This window comes from Salvia hispanica, chromosome 3, assembly GCF_023119035.1.
Source record: "Salvia hispanica cultivar TCC Black 2014 chromosome 3, UniMelb_Shisp_WGS_1.0, whole genome shotgun sequence".
NCBI classification, from domain to species: Eukaryota; Viridiplantae; Streptophyta; class Magnoliopsida; order Lamiales; family Lamiaceae; genus Salvia; species Salvia hispanica.
Window position 1 is genome coordinate 40185366 of NC_062967.1, and position 18540 is coordinate 40203905.

Here is an 18540-nt window from a genome sequence, read left to right on the forward strand (position 1 = left end):
GAAATAGTTACTCAATATTGTTAGATTTATACATATTTTAGCTGCTATTTTTATTCTCTGTAACGAATTTGTGCAAGTCAGATTATTGTTGAACGATTTGGATTTGCTATTTGTTAGGCATAATTTAATCGTTGTTAGCTTATCATGAATCGTTTATATTTATTTAAGAAATAAATACTCTCTTCTTGTTGGTACGAGCGTATTTTTTAAAATTTGTTACGAATAATGGATTAAAAATTAGTATAATATGAGATTTATTTTTTATATTAATTTAATAATAAAATAAGAGTGGAGTGAGTTGGTGGAGTGTAGGATAAACTTATCATATATTATTGTGAATGGAGTAAAATTGCAAAATATAACTCTAATTGTGGAATAGATAGAGTATTTATTACGTTTAATAGATAGTATAAAATGTAAAAGAGAATAAACAAGTAGGGGGAATATAGCAGACAGTGAATAAAGTAAAAGAATAAAGTAAGGAATAAAGATTGAAGTAAGAATAACAAAAATGTTTATTATTATTCCCTCCATCTCAAGCCTCAAGGTAATTGAGGCATTTATTTTAAAGACAATTTAAGAAATTGATTTGTTAAAGTTTAAAATGGAGAGAAAGTAAGAGAAATGAAGAGAGAAAGTAAAGTAGACGTGGAATAAAGTTTTTACAAAAATGAAATAGCTCAACAAACTTCGACAAACAAAAAAGAATATAACTCAATTACTTTTGGATAGATGATACTCCTCCGTTCTGAAAATTTGTCATATATTTTTTTTTGTCCGATCCCTAAAAATTTGCCATGTTTCACTTTTACCATTTTTGATAATGGACCCATATTCCACTAACTCATTCTCACTCACATTTTATTATAAAACTAATATATAAAAATACGATTCACATGCCATTAACTTTTTCAACCTACTTTCTATTATACTACCTCCGTCCCCCAAAATTTGCTACACTTTGACCAGACACGGGTTTTAAGAAATGTAATGGAAGGTGAGTTGAAAAAGTTAGTGGATTGTGGGTCCTACTTTAAAGTATTAGTTTTATAATAAAATGGAGTATGAATGAGTTAGTGGAATATGGGGTCCACTACCAAAAATGATAAAAGTGAAGTGTATCAAATTTTCGGGACTGACCAAATGGTAATATGTATCAAATTTTCGGGACAGTAGTAATTCTTAAACCCATGTCGAGTCAAATAGTGACAAATTATGGGGACGGATGGAGTACTATATACGAAATGACTAACTATGAGGAACTTCCTACAATGAAAAAATATTCAACTATGATAGAACTTCCCAAAATAACTTTCTACACCACTTTTCCTATTCATGGACGAGGAAAAGTGGTGTAAGAGATCCATTCGAAATATGTCAACTTATTAGTAGTGTATTAGGAAACGTAGTATGCAATTTTTTTCTTTTATTAAAAAAGATCTTTTTTCCTAACAACTTGCAACCATATCAATTATTCAAATTTGAAATGGAAACAAAGATATAATGATTTAAAATGGTCATTTATCTATAAATACATCAACTTTTGATATTTTATGATTTTTCCTCTAATTTTAATATTTTATTCTAGATATAAAAATTATTCTAACTTTTTTTTAAAAAAAAAATAAATTTTCTTTAAATTGAAGACGTTGTTTGAACAGAAGTAAGTAATTTGTTTGTAAATACATAGACTTTCGAATGTGTCTAGAAGTTTATCTAGTAAGTACTTAATTCGTTTGTAAGAGCATCGCAATGGGAACGAATGTCCCGACGGACATCAAAAAACACCTCCTAGTGTCATAAGGATATCCCCTGCACCGCCACGTCATAAGAACATCTCACTGTACAATAACGGACATTGCAAGGACATCCCGGACATCCACAATAATAAAAATTCACAAATTCACAAATTCACAAATATGCAATTTACGGAATTAAAAGTTCAACGAGCGTATATATAGAATTTTTTTTTTTAAATAAAAAATCGGGACGTCGTCGTGGCACCGCAAGCGGACATCGCCGGAAGGCCGCGGATACCTCACTTCCGCCGGAGACGTTCGCGTCCGCCTTCTCCCGCCCAATGGTGGATGTCCTGCGCGGATGCCCGACACGTTGGTCCGACGTCCGCCGGGACATCCGCCATTGCAGATGTTGGGGAGGGTGGTGCGCACCCGAACTCCACATTAGATGATATAGTCCGCTTTGGACAAAGCCCTGCACTTTTGCTCTTGGGTACTCCCCAAAAGGCCTACCACATGTTATAGGTCACCAGGTCACCACATGTCTTGGTCGAGACCACGCAGAGACATTGGAGAACTTGCAAACACAACCACCAAACTCCGAGCCACACGAGCCCACCCGAACCGGGCTCGATACAACCTGTTGGTCCCGAGCCACACAGCCCAACTCGAACCGGGCTCGATACAACGTTGGTCCCGAGCCACACAGCCCAACTCGAACCAAGGCTCGATACCACTGCTGGGGATCGGTGGTGCACACCGAACTCCACATTAGTATGATATAGTCCGCTTTGGGCAAAGTCACATGGTTTTGCTCTTGGGTCTTCCCAAGCAGCCACATACTAATGAAATTAGGTAGCCCATTTATATGCTTCAACTCTTGTCCATTCTTCAATATTTGTCCTCACAGAGATGCTCTAAGTACATAGACTTTCAAATGTTTCTCGAATTTTAGCTTACTTTGAAATTTTTTAGAATATTCCTCTATCTTTGATATTTCTAGAAGAGTTCTTCTATAAATAGAAGTGGCTTCCTTTCCTCATTTCGAAGGAGCTCTTCTATAATAAATTAATTTTACTTCTTCTATCCCAAGATAAGCGAAACACTTCTACTGGACACGAGATTTAAGAAATTCATATTTAAAGAGTTAAAGTAGAGAGAGTAGAGTATGAGAAAGAGAAAAAGTAGAGAAGTAAAGAGATAATAACGTAGGTAGAAGAAAGATGATTTTATTGTAAAATGAGAAATGACATGAGTATATCGTGGAATAAATAGAGTATAAAGTTTTTTCCTAGATGTTAACGGTGGAAATGTATGTATCTATAAAATCTTAAGATATACTGGAGTATTTATTTAAGGAGAGACAACAAAGGAAGATTTGTTATATTGTTCGATTTATTAGATATTTTAGCTTCTATTTTTATCTTCTGTAACTAATTTTTGCAAGTCTAATGAATATAGAACGAACATAAATTTTACTAGTACTATACTAGATACTTAGAGCTTTTGGCTTTGCTATTTGTTGGTTACTTTATTATTGTCGTCAGCTTATTTGGATTGATTTATATTGTCCGATAATTATGTTTTACTCCTCATAGTTAAGGCAAAATTTAGTTCTGGGGTTTTTGGGGTTACCGACCCCAACTCGATACCTAGCGGTTTTGAGTACCAAACTCGAAATTATGGGTTCGATATTTGGTGTAAGAACTTTTCAGATTTTAGGTGTCCAAACCCGTATTTAGTCCCGATTCATACCTATTTATGGATATTATTTATGTTCTTTCTTGTTAATTTGTTATGTCTTCAATATACAATTATGTTTTCTCCATTTTATTTAAATTTTCATTAAAAAAATTTTTAAAAATGTTTATCATAATCTCTTTTGAATTTGACTTATGCCAAAACTTTCTTTTATTTAAAATTAAGTAGTGTCATGTCTATTATATTTACTCCATATTTAGAGTCTTTGAATCATAGTAATAAGAAAACTAAAATATTGAGCAATGTTTATCAAGAACACTAACCCAACCCAACCAACCACTTTTTCAATATTTAATTCATTTCTATCTCCCCCAAATCATCTTCCACATCATCAAGATTCATCCAACCCAACCACCCACATTTTCTTGGTTTATCAATGACCCCCCAACCACACTATTATATATTTATTTTTACATTATTTTTTAATATTATTATTAATACATGAAATACTTATTATTATATATTTATAGGAAAACGTAATAAATGCCAAACAAAAAAATTATAAAAACAAACAAATAAAAAATATACATTACAATAATTGAAATATGAAATTGAAAATACAAAATTTCTGCCCATACATAAGATGAAAACTGACATTCAATTGCAATTGCAAATTTTCCCATATATGCTAAACCCAAATCATCTCAGGAGCTTTGTGAGCTTTTTCGTTTTGAAGTTGGGCTTTGTTTTTCATGTAAGGCTAGACTCACAATCCTATTCATAGAATATATGAAATCATTATTCGCATCTCCATCTTCATTCTCCACGACTACTTTCCAAATCGATCTTGAATAAATTCCCCTGATCACAATATTCCGAATAGTGCTTCTTTCATCTTCCACTATCATATTGTGCAAGATTAGAAAGCAATCATTTTTGTCCCCATAATATCACGATCCCAAATAAGACATGGACATTTGATAAAAGCAAAATGAGCTGCAAGACACCAAAAGCTCGCTCAACATCTTTCGCGCAGACTTGATGTCGAGCAAACAACTTGTGCCTCATCGTTTGTGGACCGGTATAGATTTGACAAATGCCGCCCATTGAGGATATATGACATCAGTTAGATAATATCCCATATTTTCGTGGCCATTTACCATATGTAATAACTTCGTGCCACCTTCCAAAATATCATCAAAAACGGAGATTGATCAAGCACATTTATCATTTCCAACCCGGAGTTCCAATAAAGCATGCCATATCCACGATCTTGAGATGCCACGCTTTCCAAGATGATTGCTCCACTCCCGTTTTCCGCATATTGTCCACCCATGAAGTTGGACAATTCTTCCATTCCCAATGCATGCATAATACTACCCAACATCCTGAAACCCACGTTGTTCTCCAATATGCGTAGTCTTGCCAACTCTTCTTCATTGGGCTTTTGCAAGTACTCATCGCCGAAGTTAGAAATTACACCTTCAACGAATTTCGATGAGGATTTGCAAAAAGAGTTGTCCCTTCATTCTCAAATTTCGTCGTAAAGTCGCCCGCCCCCGAGGCCAACATCCTCATCGTCGACATTTCTAAATTGCGCATACCAAGTCGACCGGTAGATCACGCTTTTGCACAAAAAATTTGTCGTGTCGACAGCTTGTTCATTATTTTTTCGAACAAAGGTTTTCGATGCGATACCTTATTCAAAAAATCTGGGGATAGATTGGATCTTACAGCATCGCTCAAAAATAATATCATGACCCTCCGCTTTCCCTTCAATGTATCTCCTTTTAGCTCTAGTCGTCGCTTAGGTGTGAAGACAAGGTTTTTGGGCCAAATAGCTATATCCTCGATTAGTTGATCGAAGTTGTGATTTTGTTCAACAATTTTTTCTTCCCATTCATTGTCTTCGAAGATTGAAAGCTTCAAAATTAGAACTTGATGACATTTTTTAGTAAGAGTGGCTCAATAATCGAGGGGATTTATTTTAATTTTCTAAGCTATAAGAAATATATGAAGTAATTTATGAGCATAGGATTCCACAACTATCATTTGTGATCACATGTGATATCCTTGGATTCCCCCAAAATTTTTAAAAAAAATGACTGTAAATTTCATACTTAGATTTTCGTGATCACTGAGTTTCTATTAGATTCCACCACACTGTGATGGAGAAGGCTTGTCATTTAGTCATATTTCCATTATTCATGATACCTGGGTTTCTATTGGATTCCACCAACTGTGAGTGGAAAATGACTTGGGCATGTAGCATACTTCCATTATTCTTGATCACATGGGTTTCTACGATTCCACCACCATTTGTGGAGACATTTTATCTATTCATGCTTTATTAAGGGCTTATCCATAAATTGGAAATTACATAAGCAACAAAAATTAAAGGTTACATACTTAACAAAATTGAGATTACATACTAAGCAAAAAATAAAGTTACATACTAAGATTTAAAAATTTAAAATTACATACTAAGCAACTAAAGTTACATACTAAGAAACACACATTGAAAATATATAAACTACGATCACTTCCCAAACAACTCGTATTAGAGCGTTTCAGATCTTCTTCTTTTGAGTTAAGTCCCTCCTAGCCATCAACGGAGTAAGGATAGTCTTTGATCTTCCGTTCCGAATATCACATTCCCTTTCACGTGTGACTCTCATTTCACGCACGTCAGCTGAAATCATTAGGAATTGTATATGATGGTGTTGCAACTCTTTTGCCTTTTCTTTAGCCTTACTTTTTTGATCTCTCCCAATAGGACGTGTAATGTAGAAGAACGACTCCGGGGTGGAGTCGATTGAGTCCTCCTTCCTCACTAGTCTTTGACCTTTTGAGCTCCCACGACTTTTTCAAGACTATCTTCATCCGGCCGAAACACATTGAACAAACATTCAATTTCAATTCCCACTTGGGTGTATTCATCACCTCCTCAAAAACCTTATGGTGAGTAAACTTTTTCTTACCATACAAGTTGTTTGGGGGTTTTCTCAATGTCCCTTTTAGATTGGCCACTCGTAGCTCGATCATGCGAGTTTTTATGCACCAATCCACTTTGAGACATTTGCATTGATTCGTTTGTAGCGTTGTCTCAATGACTCCGTACTTCTGGTTGGCCCATTGTTGGATTTTCTTTTCTTGTTTGCTCATACAGATCGAACATTTTTCCACAGATGGAAACTAGTTTGGTTGGTGCCAACAATCTTTTTGAAAGACCAAAGGACATTAATGTCATGTCTTCTTGCTCACTCCAACCATGTGAGGGGTTTTTGCACTCGTGTTGGTTTTTGATTTGTCTTTGCTTGACGGGTTTGGGTTTTTAACCGGACTTTGAAATTGATTAGAACTCGGAAAATCATCAAATCTAGGAAATAATCTTGGGAAGGATCGAAATTTGAGAAGGATTGATGTTTTGGGAAATATTGAAATTTAGGGGAAACCGAGAATATCTCATCATCCTCCATAGTTAACAAAAAAGGAAACAAAAAAATATGAAATTGTATGAAACAAGAAGGATTATAGGAGTAGGAAAGATGATTTTTTTTATGCAAAAATATAGCAAATGTGGTCTCTATTTATAGAGGAAGAAAAAAATTTTGAATTTTGATATAATTTTTATAATTTTTGAATATAATATGTTAAAGATATATAAATTTTAAAAAATAAATCAACAATAGATGTGCCATTTGGCACAATCTCATTGATGAAGGGATGAAGACCAAGCGGTCGTGGTTGGGGTGAAAGAGGCCACTCTTGGTGAGAGAGGACCGCTCCATCAATTTTCCTTTTTTTTTAAATTGCAAATGAGGTGGCGGTCGACCGTTTCCACCGATAAACGTGGTTTGAGATTGAAGTTTGAACTTTTAACAATAGCCAATAAGTTATTATGTTATTTTTATTTACTCCTATACTTATCTCAATATAATTAATTTAAATAGATTAAGTTTTAAATATAATGTTTCGGTTTACAAAATTGAATTTGGGGTTTGGGTACCGCATCGGGTATTAAGGTATCCGAATTAACATACGGATTGGGCTGTATGATATTTTATGCATTTCGGTTTTGTACCCGTGCGTACCCGAATTTGCAGCCCACTCATACTTGAGATAAAAAAATTTTAGCACAAAGTTTAAGAAATAGACTATTTATTATGTTAACAAGATAAGGTTGTGTACAATTAAGATTTTTTAAGCCTAATTGAGAATTGGAGCATTGCCACCGATTTTTTTTAAATGAGTGGTTCAATTACACATGAAAAATATTTTTAGATTAATTAATTATGAAAGGTAATGGTAATTTCATGTGTTTAATTAGGTTGTTTTTAAAAGGTCACAATTTGCCCCCGAATCCCATCTAACCCTCGCCATTCAAGAACCTACGCGCCGAATGGACGAAATCACCGAATCTACAAATCCATGTCGACGCACTCCCCTCGGAAGTCGCGCGTGAATTCCGCGTTCTAGACCGTCGAAGAAAAGGACCTCCTGGACGAGATCTCAAAAAAGAAACGCCCTCCGCCAGCATGCTGCCGGAGCTCTTCTCCCCGGGGGAGGGTAAGAGAGCGACGGGTCCCGAGCCATCGCAGGGAAGGAGGCGGTAGAGGTGGTGGAGCCTATCGGATTCTCCAGGTGTTTGATGAATCCGATTCGAAGGCTTCGCGTGTCTCGGGGCACCCCTTTCGGAGGAAGATGGAAAAGATGATGATGACTATGGAGAGGGCGAGATCGTTGAGGAAAAGAGTGTGGATTCTATTGATGATGATGATGATGTGCAGAGCCGTAAAATAGTTGTTATTTTTTAATTACAAGAATTGTTTTTCAGTTGTTGACACTATATACAAGTTGTTGACAAGCTGTTGATATTTGATATACAAGCTGTTGACATTTGATATGCAGGCTATTGACATGTGTTGAATGATCATGATGCCAGAACTTGTGCCTAATAAAAAAATTAAGATAAAATAGTTGTTGGTTTCTAATTGCAAGAATTGTTTTTGTGTTGTTGACACTTTATACAAGTTGTTGACATATTTATACAAGTTGTTGACATATTAATACAAGTTGCTGAACTGATTGACATTTGATATATTTTATATATTGTTATGTTGACATTTTAATATACAAGCTATTGACAAGCTGTTGACATTTTTCTATAAGTTGTTGACATTTGATGTACAGGCTATTGACGATAATACCTTTTAGTTGACATAGTTGATATTTTAAAAATGTTATGGATGAGTGGCTAAAAATACATCTCAATTCTCAATTAAGCTAAAAAATCTCAACCTAACAGGACCCTAACTAGATATATAAAAATGTAAAAGGGGGAAAATATGGAGTAGAAGGAATGTAGTAGTAGAAAATGAATAAAATAGAAAGAATAATTTAAGAGTAAAGTAAAAGTGTGAAAAGTGTTAATTATTACTCCCTTCATCCCAAGGTAATTGAGACATTTATTTTGATCACGGACTTGATTTGTTAAAAGTTAAAGTGGAGAGAGAAAAGTAACAGAGATGAAAGAGAGTAATATAGAGAAGGAATAATTTTTTTACCAAAAAAAAAAAACTCAACTAACTTGTGACAAACAAAAACGGAATACTACAATTTAACTACCTTGGGACGAAGGGAAATGACTCAACTGTGAGCAAACTTCTCACGATAAAAAAATGACTCAACTATTTTGGGACGTCTATCAAAATTAGACTAATTCTGAAAATAAAACGTCTTAAACCAATACTAAACCTCCACATCATTCTAAATATAAACTCATAATCAATAACACCACTTTCACCACCTTTTTCCTCACTTTCGCTCACTTTACTAATTACACTACTTTCACCATCTTTTTCGTGAATTTCTCATCCTTTACTAATTGCGCATTAAAACTCGTGTCATTTACAACTTTATTTTTATTTTATTTATTGACGAATGTAGTCTTTTTCTCTTGTCTAGGGGTTTAATAGATTCATACTCATTTTAATACATAGTAAAAAAAATCTTCATAATAAATACAGGGATATCAATAAAGTCGCATTCATAGTCATATAATTTGTCACATTTAGGGGTGAGCAAATAAACCGAAAACCGAATACCCGAACCGAACCAAACCGAAATTTTGAAATTCGGTTCGGTTCGGTTATAAAAATACAAAAATTTCAGTTTTTCGGTTCGGTTTGGTTTGGGCGAAAAAAAAAAAAAACCGAAAAACCGAATTATATTTTAAATATATTATTATATTTTTATTCTATTAATTTAGTATATTATTCATATATATATAGTATATATTCTTTTAATATATTTTTATATAATAAATATTATATATATATTCTATTAATTTTATATTATATATATTTATATTCTATTAGTATATATAAAATACAATAAATTATATATATTAATATATGGTCCTATTCTAATGCTTTTAGCACCCTAATCCAAAATCAAGACCAAATCTCCACCCTTAGATTTTAAAATGAGTGGATGAGATTAAATTTTACGAATCTCAATAAATAGTAGACAAAATATCAACAAAAGGGTGGTCATCGTCGTTATGTTATCATATGATAATTTTCGTGAGTGTTTTTTTTATATCAACATTGTGTATTACAAATATCAACAATAGGACATTGAAAATATCAATACATTTTTATTGAGATTGGACATGCATAATATTGAGATTTTGCATACAATATATTGAGATTTTTTGTTGCATTTGTTGAAAATAGCTCAACATTTACGAAAATTGAAATATAATTTATCAAATTTCATCACCCGAACATCGTCGGAACATATGCAAAGTAGAGATCTCGTTGGAATCCTTATTAAATTATCTTTAATTTGATATATTTTTCTGCGAAAAAAATAATTTAAAATTGAAGAGTTACGTAAATTTAAAAGATTTGAGATGATTTTGGAGAGAGAGAAAGTAGTTAGTTATAATTATCTACATATTAGATTTGACATTAATACCCTTTTAATTTAATTAATAATTATTTAAATTTAAAATATATTACACTTAGCGTCATAATGTAACAGATTCTTAATCCAATAGGTTGAAAATTAAGTGCTCAATTTAAGGATTGGTAATTAGTTAGTAATTGATTGACATCCCCATTATTAATATATCTTATTTTTTTCGTTTTTTAGGTTTTGTTTTAAAATTTCGATTTTTGGGTTTGGTTCGGTTTTTAAGTTCGTTTTTCAATTTTCGGTTCGGTTTCAATTTTAGCCTAAATTCGATTTTTCGGGTTCGATTGGTTTGAAGCGGCAAAGCAAAACAGATGCACACCCCTAGTCACATTCATCATTCCAAAGAGTATAACAGGAAGTCGCCAAAAAAAATACACTTTTTTGCAGCACATAATTTGTCACATTCTTCGTGCTTTACTAACGAAGAATCAAAGTTCTCAAACTTCTAAACAAACTTGTCCGAAATAATAGCACAGACAGCTACAATACACATAAATATTTATTAAAGATTGCAAAATAGAGACAAGTCATGAATGAGTAGACTTAACATAAAATTTCCCTCTAAAACCCCAAGCAGCAAGATGTTCATCTTGTCAAAGGCAGCTATACAGTGACCGGAGAAGTCTTATACTGATCCACAACGGCATTGTTGAACTTCCCACTCATTCGCCTCGCCTTGAAACTGCTCCCCTGTTTCAGAGGTCTCGGAAGGAAGAGAGAATCGAACATCTTCTCGATCGACTGCACTGTGTATTTCGCGTACTTGCTCGCGCTCTGGTCTTGCTCCACCAGAGGGCCGTAGTTCTGCATGTAGCTCCGGTAAACAGGCACGATCGTCTGAACTATGGCATGGCGCGTCTTGTCCCTCAAATCCTTATCTGCAACGATCCAGCTCGCCTGCTTCTTGTACATCTCGTCAAATGCCTCGTTGAATTCTTTCAACCTCTTTTTCACCAAGTTACGAGCAGTGGCACGCCCGCCAGAGAACAAGATCAACCCCTCCCGGCTCAAAAGAGCTGGGAGCTTGCCCCAGCTCTCGCGCAAGTACAAGGAGGAATAATACCCCGTGCCCTGCTCGTGATCCCTCAACCAGGAATCTCCGAGCAGGCCACCAAGCTTCGTGTCTTTCAAATACTTGTATAGATGCCAGTGGTTGTTCATCAGGAACAGATACGACGAGGCAGGATCGTCATAACCCTTCGACCAAGTCTCCAAGTTGTGCTCTATGGCTTTAACCAAGTTCAAGAGCTCATTAATAAGGATACGTTCTTGGAACTTTTCGTGCTTCCAGCTTCTCTCGATGACTAGGGCTTGCGTGAGGATCGGTTTATAATCATCGCCAAGAAGCTTATTGCAGTAATCAGTGATGAAAGTCACCACTCTAGGGATACTACAATCTGGAGGCGGAGCGTCTGTCTCTGCAGCTCGACCTGAACCAGAAGCTCCCAGAAAATCTCACACGCGCCTTCAATCAGCCTCTTGATAAGATCCCGAGTCAGATTCTGAATGTCAGCACACGGAGCTCCACCAAGAGTTTATTGAAATCCAATCTAAGCTTGCTTAACGAATCAAAGATGTCGAAGCTTCAACATCTTGATCGGATCCTTCTTGCTTTCTGTAACCGTCTTTCCAAACTGCAGGAAGGCGAGAAATCCAGCCTGAGCAGCTATCTTAGCAAAACAGCTCTTCCAAACGTCCAACCCCATCCTTTCAAAAACATCGTTGCATAGTTTATACTCGGCCTCAAAAAGGTGTTTCACAGCAAATTCAAGATGCTTGCCCCACTGAGCAATGTACACCTCAATACTCGCCACCTCATTAAACTCCGAGACAGATATCTCAAGATAATCCAAATTAAGCGCCTGCAAACTAGCCCGGACATTTGAGCTCCGCACCTCAATATAAATAGCCACGCAGTTTTCAAGCCTGCCATCAGTGATCAATCTCCCTAAAATAGCTTGCAGCTTATGAATGACAGCCACCGGTAAAGGCGATGGAGCAATGCAGGCTTGCTCACCAGGCAAAGACTGAGAAGACATTGGCAATGGAATGCTGTTTTCTGTCAGCAGCCGCCAAACTCATTCTCTAACCTATTCACTGCAACCACGTACAGCCCCATCAAGACGGCCCTTCTCCTCCCCTACCTCCAATCTCCGAAGGCTATCCAGAGCCTTCTTCAAACCCGAGATATACCAATCATCCGCCACCTTATGATCCTCCAAATACTCCACTATATCACCCAACCACTGGATTGCCATCCCACAATGATCTCCCCAAGAACCTCAATGCCTCTTCAAGGCGTTTGAAAGCCCAAATACCCCTGAAGATTGTGTTGGGCATCGGACAACGACTTCTCAAGCCCATGAATGGCATCAAAAACCTTTAGAACAGCAGCTGCTGGAACCACAGCTCGGTTAATGTGGCCACCAACGGTGCTAAGGGCGTCCGTTGAGCCCGTATAGGCCGGATAGCCACCTCCAACGTTGGTAATCTTTGATTAATCTCATTTAGCCTAGGTCCAGCCTTTTCTAAAGACAAACCTAAGGCCTTAGACTTCTCCACATTGGCTTTTAACAACTTTCTAGCAGATATCAAATTTTCAATCCCTTTATCCATAATCAATCATACACAATTACAAACTAATAAACCAACTAATTATCCCCAAAAAGCAAAAAAAAACAAACTATTGTTTCTGGAAACACTAATACACTAATTATTCGCTAATTATTCGCTAATTCACGCAGATTTAAACAAAGAACAGAGCAACTAATCTGGATTCTTGTAGAACTCAACTCCCATTGGTGGTGCTGAACCAACATAAACCCTCAACTAAAAATCAAAACTTTTTTCCAGACAGAGATGAATTTGAACGGATTTTAGTGGTTTGAGCAAAAAAAGGAGCGAAAATAGATCGAGTGAGTCGCTGAGAAATGGAAAGGGGAAGAGAAGTGAGAGTAGCTCCGTCCTGAAACAAACGGAAACGTTTGGGGGGAAGAGAGAGAGAACCCTAAATCGGGAACGGGAAAAGAAGAGGGCTTTCGGCAGATTGTCTCGCAAATCCAACGGATCGTGCTATGCTAGAGTGCTTGACAGTGTATTTGCCTTTTTCTTGTTTTGTTTGTTTGCATCTTTTCTCTCTGTTTTTTCCTTTTTGTTTTTCTTTTTTATTTGTCTGCGTCGCTTTTATTAACCCACTTTCTCGTCATTTATAAAGTGAATCTAAGAAAATCAACGGTATCAATACTTTTATTTAACCTAAAAAAAAATTAGAATATACGACTCAATTTTCTTTTATAGTTTTAAACTAATAAAATAAAAGTGGAATAAGTTCATTAAATATGAGATCTACCTATAATTCGTATTATAAAAAATAGTACTTATAAAAGAAAGTGATAAAAAAAAAATGGAATATACGACTCAATTTTCTATTATAATTTTAAACTAATAAAATGAGAGTGAATAAGTTATTGAATATGAGATCAACCTATAATTCATAGTTAAAGCGAATCAAAACACCTAATGGATTATAAACTATAATCATAAATTGGGACCTAATGAATGACGTAAAAGATACTCTGTACTTATAAAATAAAATATCTAATCGAACATCTCATTATACATCTTTATGTGTTATGTTTTTTTTGTTCTTTTTTATTTAATTTATTTTACAATATAATATGGGGTGTTATGATTTTTTTTGTTATCTCTTTTTTATTTACGTTTACAATATAATATGGGGCCCATTTGCCATCCTTGTATTCTCATTACTTTTTTTACTTCAAATCTTATGGTCTTGGTCTTTAAATACTTGTGGTCCTTAAACAGTTGAGTAGCCAAACTACACCACTTTTATCTCTTATCATGCGACAATTATTCTCTTTCTTTATCAGTATGATGTCTTTAGAGATACTTATAGTAAGACATTTTGAAATGATTAGAGTTTTCATTTTGAAATGAATCACCTGAACTCAAATACATGCTTTCTAGTTAAGAATGGACATCATCAAAAAGGTTAATTTAGCATATTTCTCTCAATTAACTCATTTTTGCTAAAAGAAAAAGTATTTCACTTAGCATAGCAGGATGTACTAAAAGAGAATACGTCTTATTTAACCTGGGAAGTCACATAAAGAGTACAATCACTTCATTAGTGTATTGTGTTTTGTGGCTCAAGAAAAGACTCCACTTTATTTGAATATTATTTTGTGAAAAAATAAAAGATGTCCAATAAATAAAAATGTACATGTAGTAAGACGTCCAAAAATAACAAACTATAAACTATTTTCCAGTTGGATAAATTATTATTTTTATCAATTCATCATATCTTATAGAATTCAAAATTTCTCAAATTAAAAGTACATTAAATCCGAAATTGTGCCAGGAAACTAAACTACTAAACGACCCAATCTTAAAACTCATTAGCAAACCCATGGGCCGCCCTCTTAGTGACCCAGTCAAGCCCATTTTTTTATGAAATGTAAAGTTATTTAATTTTTTTTAATCATAATCCAATCATTTAATTTCTTCACTAAGAAACCTCAATTACCTAAAACAATGAAAGAAATACGTGATAAAGAAACTATAAATTAGCGCGTGTGCATTTTGCTATAAATAAATTTTCGAAAGATTGTCTCATTTTCTTTACACTCGCTTTTGAAAATAATAGTAATAAATAGTTAAAGTAGTAATAAGTAAAAGAGAAAATAATGTATAGAACAGCTTTACCTACATTATTCTTTCTCTTATTTTACTCTCTTTCAACCAAACCTATTTATTATTATTTTTGCAAAACGAGTAAAATAACATGACAATCTTTCTCTGACGGAGGAGTAACCCTGTATGTGGCAGTATTAATTTTACAATGTCCGAAATAATAATTTTTACAAAATTGTTTAATTTATATATTCATAGGCGAAATGGTCCAAGTTAGACCAATCAATTTATAAGTTGCATTGCATCAACACAAAATCACGTTTTATTATTGAGAAGTTCGAATGAGTTTGCAGTGGATTTAATAATATTGAAATTATAAGTCAACAAGCCTTCTAGATGTCAGCTAATTATTAGAAAATTTGAAGTCAATAATTTTGTATAAACAATAAAGTGGGATGTATTTGACTTTGAATCAATCAATTTTTAAATTTATGATAATTTGAGGTCAATTATCACAGTTGTGGGACAAACACTTGACAAAATTTAAAACCCGTAAATTATGAAAAAAAAAATCGGGAAAAAAAATGGGGAAAAAAAAGAGGACTAATTGTCTTAATTTATTCTCAACATTTTTTTCATTCTTTCTCATTAAATGGGGGAGTTTTGAAATTTGGGTTTATAGGTTTGAATTTTATTTTAAACCCCAAAACCCCAGTTGTGATTCAACCCTTTATATTTGTTTGTTTTTAAATTTCTTGCCAAAAATGAAAAGGGGTGAATAATATGAGAAATTCTTCAAATTTATTGTGTTACTCCCAAAATCAGCATTGATGACATATAGTCATACTATGGGGTTCTTTATAAGGGGAAATTTAAAATCTTTTTACCTGAATTTAAATCTTAAACAACCAACCGCTTTCAAAAAGTTTATTTAATTGTATCTTTTTAAAGATCCCCAAATTTTTTTTCTATTCCCCCCAGTTATTCTTATCTTGAAATCCTATTATCTCATCGTAGGGTTATAATATCCGGCTATATCTCAAAATTAATCTAAAAAACCCACCAAAACTCTGTCATCATCTTCATTCTCCCTCAAATTATGACCCCAACTTCAATTAAACCTTAAATCATAGTATGACAACTTGATTTAATTAATCGACTCAAAAACAATAAAGTAATTTTATTCAATATTTCACTGTCATAAAAATATGCATTCTTTCAATCTTGATTAGTTATAGTATAAAACTATTTCACTTATATTTTTAATAATTTTTTATTGCTAATGAAATGTATGAACCTCATTCTCGATTAATAATATTTAAAAACTTCTTTTCTATTTTTTACCTCTTTACCAATTATCTATTAATATCCTGGCATTAAAAAATATTTACTCTCTATAAAAAATAGTCTCATCTTATTATTTTGGTATATCAACAAAATATTCTCATTTCTAAAATTAGAAAGTTATCTCTCACATACCTTTACCTACATTTTCTTATTTCTTTATTAGTGGGACTATTTTTTAGACAGAGAAAAGTACTTTACGACAAAATGTAGTTTTATGATATAATTGAGTTTTATGATACAATGAAGAAAAATTAAAGTAAAAAAAATTAAAAAATAGAGAGGGAAAGTACACTTAAAAAATTCCATTTTTAATAAAACAATTCAAAAAATAAAAAATTTCATTTATAATTTTAATGCTAGGAGGAAGTATGCATAGATGATTATTACTCTGAAATTGTATTAAATTGTGTGCTCTATATGTGTTTTATAGATGCCGGTCAAAAAGCAACTCATCACTCCAACCCATATCGTGATGTGCAGCTGTTTCCATATTCCGACACTTTTTTAAATCTCTCAATCTTTTTGACTTTCTGCAAAGGTCTCATTTTTTTAATTCCTTATTCGTTTCCTCGATCGATTACTTTTCTTGCGAATCTCAAACACAATATCCTAAGCAACAATACAGTAGAATTAAAAAAAGGAGAATAACCAAAATCAAATCCAATAAAAAATTTAATCCATTTCAACCAAAATTAAACATTTTTTTCCTTTTGCTGATTCTGTCCTCTACCGCCACTACTCCTACTACCAAATTTACAACAAACTACTCTCTTTTTTCTCATCAGCCCCCCAACTCTCTCGAAATTACAAAAAGAGTCCCTCTTTTTCAGCTTTTTTTCACTGCGACTCAAACACCACCAACTGCGCGGCGCACCAGCGGCGGAGATCTCCTGCATCCCCTTGCGTGTGCCGGTGCTCCCCTCGTACGTCACCACCAGCATCGATGGATCATCGGTTGCCCTCTCCACATGCTTTCTCGCCGGGCATCCCCTCACTGTACTGCATTTGTAGTAACCCCTGATATTCATAGAAGAATTGAATCGTTAGCAAATTTGATTCGTAGATTTGTGGAAATGTTCAATTGGAGAGTGATTGGAGTTTGGAGATGGTGCAGGGTTGTACCTTGGGTATGGAGAGCCCTTGATCGGCTTCTGCCCGTACTTTCTCCATGAGTACTCATCCGAAGGGATGTCTGCAACTTTTGAGCTAACTGCAGGAACTCTAATTACTCGTTTCACCTTGGATTTCCTGCGAATTTGCATAAATTTTGTTTAGATAATAAGATCGATTTGCAGAAGTAACACGAAGAATAGAAAAATCGCGCACACACCTCTTTTTGCAGTGGCATCGGCTAGAACCAGATGTTTTGCCGGAAATGTTATGGGAGTGGTTATGCTCACGGCATCTCTTTCCGGAGAGCGGTGGTTTGAGGCGGAGATCGGTGGAGCAGCCGGCGTCAGAAACATACCTTTTCCGTTTGAGACGCTGCCTTCGCCGGTAATCGAAGACAAAAACGTAGACGACGAGTTTCCCGAGGTCGACACTGCCGCTGAGAGACTGAGCACGTCCTTTCCGGTCACTTCACCGCCTTCCTTCGCCGAAGGAGCGCTAGGCTTCGTGAAATCAAGCGTCAACGGCTGAGACGCCGCTGGCGGTGGAGGCGCGGGCGGCGCCGGAGACAGGGAGAACAGGCTCAGAGGTTGAGCCGGTGGAGAAGGCAGGTACTGACGCTGGACAGGAGCCGGCGGCGACGGCTGAATCTGAGGCTGCGGCTGAATCGGCGCGCGGCGGAACCTAGCGTGACCGGTCCGGTTGAGAATCGTGATTACCTTCTTAAACTTTGAAACGGTGAAATCGGTGATTTCTCGGCAGTCGAGCTGCTGGTGATGCATCTGATTCTGCTGGTGAGAAACTGTTCGAATCAAATGCTCCATAGACTTCAAACCTGCCGATGCCGCTTCCTGAATCGCCATCTGCTCGTTGAGGTTCGTGTATCCGAGCAATTCCACTGCCATTGAACACTCTCTACGAAAATCTAAAACAAAACTCCGAAGAAAATCGAATTTCAATCCAGCTTCATCAGGATGAGAGAATGAAGGAGATGTGAATTGTGAGC

General features: G+C 35.1%; 2 pseudogenes; both read right to left on the reverse strand.

Annotated features, from left to right (window-relative positions):
• Positions 1-10905: 10905 nt before the first annotated feature.
• Positions 10906-13571, reverse strand: LOC125211171 (annotated as a pseudogene).
• Positions 13572-17085: 3514 nt separating this feature from the next.
• Positions 17086-18540, reverse strand: LOC125211580 (annotated as a pseudogene).